The following is a 7970-nucleotide window of genomic DNA, read 5'->3' as shown; positions in this document are numbered from 1 at the left end:
CCTCTACATCGGGGAAGGAGTGAATTCCATCTTGTATAGCTATGTTTCCAGGTCCCCAGTCAAACGAATCCTTAAAATGGTAAGCTTTTTGAGTTGGCAATTTGGCCACTCTCACTCATACAAATCAAAGGACCGCCTTCATAAGCAAGAGTTCACAACTCACTCAAGATTCAGGTCATGTCACCTATGGTCATCCTAGTGAAATGTAAGTCTCTATTATTAACGGCGAATATAAAGAGACTAATCATTTCGTGGTCCGGTCTTATACAAACTCTTTGTATAGGATACCCTCGCTCGCATGTCTTCACATGAATAATCAGGATCAGATCTTCTATAGCAAGTGGGCTGTATCCGTAGTGTCACCAGGATAAGGTACCCAGCCTTATCCATCTACTACAGACCATTTAGGTTATTATTTAAACAAGATCCACTTGTATGACTCTACATACTTGTTTAAAGTACAGAAATAACCTCAGAACTTAGTTTATTGGATTGAGTATATGCTTATAAAATAACATTTATTTTATTAACAATAATATGTTTATACAAAGTTAACAAACTACGAGATTAAAAGGATATTTAGGACACCATTCTCAACAATCTTCCGTTTGTCCTAAAGCTTAGAGAGACTAATGTACAATATAAATAAAGTACAAAAAATATAATAAACTAGGGCATACACTATATCCTAGTAACATCTCCCACTTGCCCTAGATAATGTGTCGCATATCCCATAGACCCAGACTTTCTAAATGACCCTCGAACACTTTAGCCGTGAGAGCCTTTGTAAACGGATCAGCAACGTTGTGCTCCGAAGCAATCTTCGTGACAATCACATCACCTCGATGCACAATCTCCCGAATGAAATGATATTTTCGTTCTACGTGTTTGCCTCTTCTTTGACTCATAGGTTCCTTAGAATTTACCACAATACCACTGTTATCACAATAAAGTGTGATGGGCAAAGATATATTTGGAACAATTTCCAAATCAGTAAGGAACTTTTTAAGCCAAATAGCCTCTTTAGCAGCTTCACAAGCAACTACGTATTTGACTTCCATAGTGGAGTCTGCGATGCATCCTTGCTTAATGCTTCGCCATACTATAGCTCCTCCATTCATAGTAAACATTGACCCTGATGTGGATTTCCTAGAATCCCCATCAGTCTGAAAGTCAGAGTCTGTATATCCTATAAGGATTTATCTCCATACGCGAGCATATAGTCCCTTGTTCTCCAAAGATACTTAAGGATCATTTTGACCGTCGTCCAATGATCTAATCCTGAATTGGACTAATATCGACTGACAATCCTTACTGCATAGCAAATGTCAGGTCTAGTACATAACATTGCATGCATAAGGCTACCAATGGCCGATACATAGGGAATCCGTCTCATTTCCTCAACCTCTTGAGAGGACTTAGGACACTGTTCCTTAGACAAAACAATTCCATGTCTGAAATGTAATAAACCCTTCTTAGAATTGTGCATCGAATATCTGACAAGCATCTTGTCAATATACGATGCCTAAGATAAGGCCAACCTTTTGTTCTTACGGTCCCTTATAATCTGGATCCCTAGAATAAACTGTGCCTCTCTCAAATCTTTTATTTGGAATTGGGCGGCTAGCCATTTCTTTACATCAGTCAGAAAAACTATATCATTCTCAATAAGTAGGATATCATCCACATACAACACGAGGAAAGATACTAAGTTATTGATGATTTTCTTGTAAACACAAGGCTCATCAACATTCTGATTAAAGCCATAAGATTTGATTGCGGTATAAAATCTTATATTCCAAGATCGAGATGCTTGTTTCGGTCCATTGCTTACAAACCTTTTACTCTTGATCTCGTTCAATTAATCCTTTTGGTTGAATCATGTAGATGGTCTCTTCAAGATTACCATTCAAAAAGGCAATCTTTACATCCATTTGTCATATCTCATAGTCATAATATGTAGCTATAGACAAGAGAATCCTGACAAACTTTAACATGACAACAGGTGAGAAAGTTTCTTCATAGTCCACTCCCTCAACCTGGGTACAACCCTTTGCCACAAGTTTAGCTTTAAAGGTTTGTACCTTTTCATCTACACCTCTTTTCCTCTTGTAGATCCATTTACAACCTATAAGTTTTACTCCATCAGGTTGATCTACAAGCTCCAAGACAAAATTTAAGTATATGGACTCCATTTCTTGATTCATGGCTTTAAATCCATTCATCCTTGTCAACATCTTTCATTGTTTGCTTATAAGATTATGGATCCTCAACACCATTATCAGATATGATGTTTTGGGCTTCTGTTAAACCCATGTAGCATACAGGTGGGTTCATAACCCTCCTACTACGTCGAGACAATCTTAACTCTTGAGATGTATGACTAGATGAATTGACATCAATAACCCTTGTTGATCTATCAGACTATTCAACAACTATTGTTGAAGTCTCAACAATCTCATTAGAAATCTCACTTAAAACAAGTTTACTTTGTGGTTTATGATCCCTCATGTGGTCTTTTTCCAAGAAGGTAGCGTTTGTCGATACAAACATTTTATTCTCACTTGGATCATAGAAGTATCCACCTCTCATTTCCTTAGGATAACCTACAAATAAGCACACTTTTAAACGAGGTTCCAACTTTTTGGGGTTTGTCATTAGCACATGAGCTGGACATCCCCAAATCCTAAAGTGGCATAAACTACCTTTACAACCTATCCATAACTCAAAAGGTGTTTCAGAAACACTCTTTGAGGAAACGTTGTTCAAAATATAAACTACAGTTTCTACTGCATATCCCAAAAACGAGTTAGGAAGATTAACATAACTAATCATAGACCGAACCATGTCCAACAGGGTTCTATTTCTTCTTTCTGATACACCATTCTGCTGAGGTGTACCTGGGGCTGAGAATTGACGTGATTCCATGTTCTATCAAATAGTTTTGGAATATGAAGTCCATATACTCTCCACCACGATTAGATCGTAGTGTTTTTATCTTCTTACCCAACAAGTTTTAAACTTCGGTCTTATACTCCTTGAACTTTTCAAGAGCTTCAGACTTATGTTGCATTAGGTATAGATAACCAAATCTAGAATAATCATCCATGAAAGAGATGAAATATTCATATCCACCTCGTACCCTTACATTTATTATATCACAAAGGTCTGAATGTATAAGCTTCAAGGTTTCTTTGGCTCTATTACCTTTTCCAGTAAAAGGTCATTTGGTCATTTTTCCTTCAAGGCATGACTCACATACTGGTAAAAAGTTTTCTTCTAAATATTTAGAACTCCACATTTTACCAACTTCTCAATCTTATTGAGATTGATGTGACCTAATCTTAGATGCCAAAGATGGGCATTTTCTTTAGGAGAAATTCTTGGTCTTTTTACAGTTGTTGCTGTTTTGAACATTTCAGTATTGAGCACAACTTTTATGACTAACGGCCTTGTTGGGATTGATAACCTAAATTTCGTAGGGTCCTATAGTTTGTAAACATTTTGATTAATAAAACTCTTATGTGATTAATAATATATGATATTTTATTCACTTTGTCTATAAAATATATGATATTTTAGTTGCATTAACCATAAACCAATAAACTAACATCCAAGGTTATCGTTGTAACTTAAACATGTATGTGGAGACATACAAGTGGATCATATTTAAGTGATAACCTAAATAGTCTGTAGTATATGGATAAGGTTGGGCACCTTATCCTGGTGACACTACGGGTATAGCCTGCTTTGTAGGTGTTACAATTGTTGTAAAGTGCTACAAATGATCTGATCCTGATCATTCATGTATTAGACATGTGAGCGGGATATTCTATACAAAGAAGTTTGTATAAGACCGGAATACGAAATGTTTAATCTCATTATATAACACCGTTCATAATGGTGACTTACATTTCACCAGGATGACCATAGTAACATGACCTGAATCCCGAGTGAGTTGTGAACTCCTGCCTATGAGGGCAGTTCTTTGATTTGTATGGGTAAGAGTGGCCAGATCGTCGACTCAATAAGCCTACCATTTTAGGGATTCGTCTGATTAAAGAGCTGGGAACACAGCTACACAAGATGGAATTCACTTCTTCTCTGAAGCAAGGGTAAGTAGATAAATTGCTCCCCTAAGAGCTGATTTTGGGTCTTGAACAATGTGGCGACACACCCTCTCCTGGCCCGAGAGGGGTTTAGTCATAGTAGGACTATGATCTATTGTGCATTAAAGGAATCAGTGGTTCTTAAGAAGTTAAATATAACTACATGGGCAAAATGATAATTTGGTTAGTTGTACTTACAAGCAATTTGTGAAGGGTCATCGTATTATTGATTAGTTATATCCAATGGACACATAAATATATCTGTAGTGTGAAGAGTGCAGTTGTCGGTCTTTAGTAGAGTGCCCGAAAATTGACGGATGGTGGATAATGTAATTGAAGAGTTTAGTTAATTATTCATGTACCATTGGAGCTTCAAACTACAGGTCCATAAGGTCCCCTTGGTAGCTCAAAAGAATTTAATTGAGAATCAGTTTTTGGGTTAATTTGAATTGTTCAAATAAATAAGAGGGATTTAATTATATATGATATAATTAAATTGATTCAATTATATATGATATAATTGTCATAATGTATTTGTTACATTATTGTTTAAATTTAATATCAATATGATTTATATTAAACACCATAAAATAGAGAAAAGAAACTATAGTTTATATTGTATATGATACAATATTAGAACTATAGATTATATGTTATATTTCATATAACATATAGTTTAATATAAATATAATATGATAAGTTAGTTATCATATTTATTTATATTATTTTATTATTTTGAATAATAACTTCCCTTTTTTCTCTCCAACTACCTTAGTGGGTGGTTATTGTTTTTGTGGCAAGAGGAATAAAAGAAAATTTGCTAGCTAACTACGAATTGGCTTAACGATTGAGTTTCCAGAAAAGTTTTGTGTGTTCCTTAATCTTCTTCCTCCACAATCAAACTATCCCTCCTAACCAAAATAGTCAGAGCCCACCACTCCTGGGTTCTCACCCCGAGAATACCAAAGGCTCATTGTGGTAGTGTCCTCCTTGTTTGGTACGAGAAAATCTTGAAGAATGTCTTCAAGAGGTTGTTGTGTTCGTGACTGTTCGAGGGAGTTACACGAAGAAAGGTTCTTCAAAGGTAATGTATCTTGAACCCTTTGTTTCTTGTAAAAGCATGGTGTAGTTTAACTTTAAATGCATATCTATTGTATGTTTACTGTAAATCATGTTTTCAATAATTAATGGAATTTGGTGGATCCGCTTCCGCTCAGGGATCTCTTCAATATGAGTTCCTTCAGACCGTACTACAAACAAGTTAGTTTCCATTGAACCAAAATCTAACTCCATTCCATTCTTAAAAATAAACACTTTATTCTCAAAGAAGAATATTGAATAATTTTGTTCAATCAGACGGGAAATAGAAACTAGGTTCCTTTTGATATGAAGAACTACATATACATTATCTAATAATATGTATCGTTTCTTGTCCAAAAATAACTTAAGCCTGCCTACAGCAACAGTTGAAATGGCCTCACCTATACTGAATCTAAGAGTCATCTCTCCAGCTTCCAACTGTTTTCAGGAACTAAATCCTTGATGAGAAGGTGGTTAGTAGCTCATGAATCAATTATCCAGGCAGAATCATCATTCTCTACTAAGCACGTCTCCAATACAAATAAATCATATTTATTGTCATTGGAGTTCTTCCTTTTTTAGAGAGTAGTGGGATCAACTCTATAACCCAAATTATAAACTCTAAGTTTCATTTCAGAGGACAATCTTCGTTGATGAACTTCATCAGAGTTAGCAACAATTTCTTTCTCTGTTAGTCCATTAGCATTCAATAAGGACTGAAGATTATCTTGGGAACTGACACTACTGGTTTCATTGTCGTCAATCCCATTTTGTTTGAATAGTGAAAACTTTTGTTCAAACAATTCTCACATTGATTCCATGATCTCATGTGCAATGACCATGTTCTCAAACATTTTGGCCAATGCATCAGGTATGTTTGCCAAAATGTGAACTCGGGCCCTCAAATTAGCCTTCATCCACACCTCATATGCATTACGAACATTTCGTGGTGCATTAGGGGTTAGGACTTGAGGACAATCCTCATTTGTGAAAATTTCGAGGTCGTTTACCACGAAAAACATTTTAATATATTCTTTCCACGTCATGTAATTGAAAACAATAAAACTAGAAAAGGCAACTAACGGATAATTGCTATTTGACATATTGTTGAACAAATAAACATATTGATCTATATTAGATTTTAGCATAACTCTTAAAAAAAACAATCAGTTTTAGTAAAATCTAAATGAATCCCATTTAATATCTAATTTTGCAATGACGCTTCAATGATTTAGGACAAAAGTCACCGAAGGGTAGTCAGTTTCTCTCTTCACTGAATTGAGGCACTCTCAACTAATCATTACACCAGAATAACTCTTATTCGTATAATGATCAGTCATCATTTATTTGGTCAAGAAATCATTAACTTGCTTAATAATTTCCCGTAAGTGTGACCCTTCATTTTAGATCTTAGAGTTCTATCCCAATGAGTCAACTGAAGGAAAAAATCGATTGGGGCAAAAACTAAAGCGACCCTATCCATTTCTAGAGTTCGCCTTGATATTGACCAACTGCACAAACCATCTGAAGGGGTACCCTCCTAGAGTGCCTTGAGGCCGTACAAGAAGGTCTCGTGGTGCAAACCAACGAAAAAGACCATAGGACATGTTGACACACATCCCTCTCCCACGTACTATAAATACTCTCTTCATTCACCTTGATATTGACCCATGCAAACACCATTCGAAGGGAAACGCTCCCAGGCGCCTCAGGACCAAGCATGAGTCTCACGATCTGAATATTAAAGGAGAAACGTGAGTAGAAAAATGACATATCATTTACATCTTTTTCTCCCATTGAGTATTTTAACAACCTAGGATTTAATTTACTTAGAAAAAATACGGCTAATTATTTTTACTAAGTGATTGTTTAAGTTTTCCCAAAAGTAACACTTACTTTTGAAATTTAAAACAATTTTGATTAATATTCGTTAAACACTTTAAAAAATTTAATCAACAATTGCATGCTTGTAGCAAATCTATTTAATTCACCTTTCCAGGTAGGTTCCCAGGTAGGGGTGTCCCATTTCCGTCAACTTAAATACCCCAGCCTAGCCATAACCCGCCTTAGACAAAAGATACCTTATAGATATATTTGCTACAAATTTAATCTTTTATTGAAATCAATTTAATCCTATTAAATCGATTTAAAAGATTAATTTAATTTCTAATCTCATTAGAAATTTGTGAACTTAGGTCTATCTCAATCATATTTTAAAACTATTATTAAAAAAATGATTTTGTCTAAGTTTGCATGTAACTCTTGGTTATTGATTTCAATTTCTAATTTCATTTATTTATAGCTCTTATAAAGTAAATGAAACAAATTAAAACCTACCATTGCATGATAGAATAAAATAATAAAATCTCCCACTTGCCCTAGTCTAGCCGCGGGCGATCCTATAGACCCATGCTCCGTAGGTGACCCTCGAACACGAACGTCGTGGGGACGACACCACCAGAAAAGAGCCCCGGGTATTCTCGGAGTGAGAACCCAACATGTGGTCTTTGTTGAATTTGGTAAAGGAAGGAGGAATACAAGATCGTGTAGGCGATAAGCAAGTGGGAGGGAAAAAAGGCACTATCGCATAGCAAAATACTTATCGTTTAGGAGAAGTTACACGATCGTGTCGATTTTACTGAACGATCGTTTAGGAAAAGGTATACGATCATTTAGCAAAAACAGTACACTATACGATCGTTTAGAGAAGCTATCCGATCGTGTAGAAAATAGCGTGCAATCGTTTAGGCGCGAGGTGGACGATTGTTTAGGCGCGAGGCA

The sequence above is a fragment of the Benincasa hispida genome, chromosome 11, assembly GCF_009727055.1.
Source record: "Benincasa hispida cultivar B227 chromosome 11, ASM972705v1, whole genome shotgun sequence".
Lineage (NCBI taxonomy): Eukaryota > Viridiplantae > Streptophyta > Magnoliopsida > Cucurbitales > Cucurbitaceae > Benincasa > Benincasa hispida.
Note: the sequence above shows the minus strand (reverse complement) of the source record.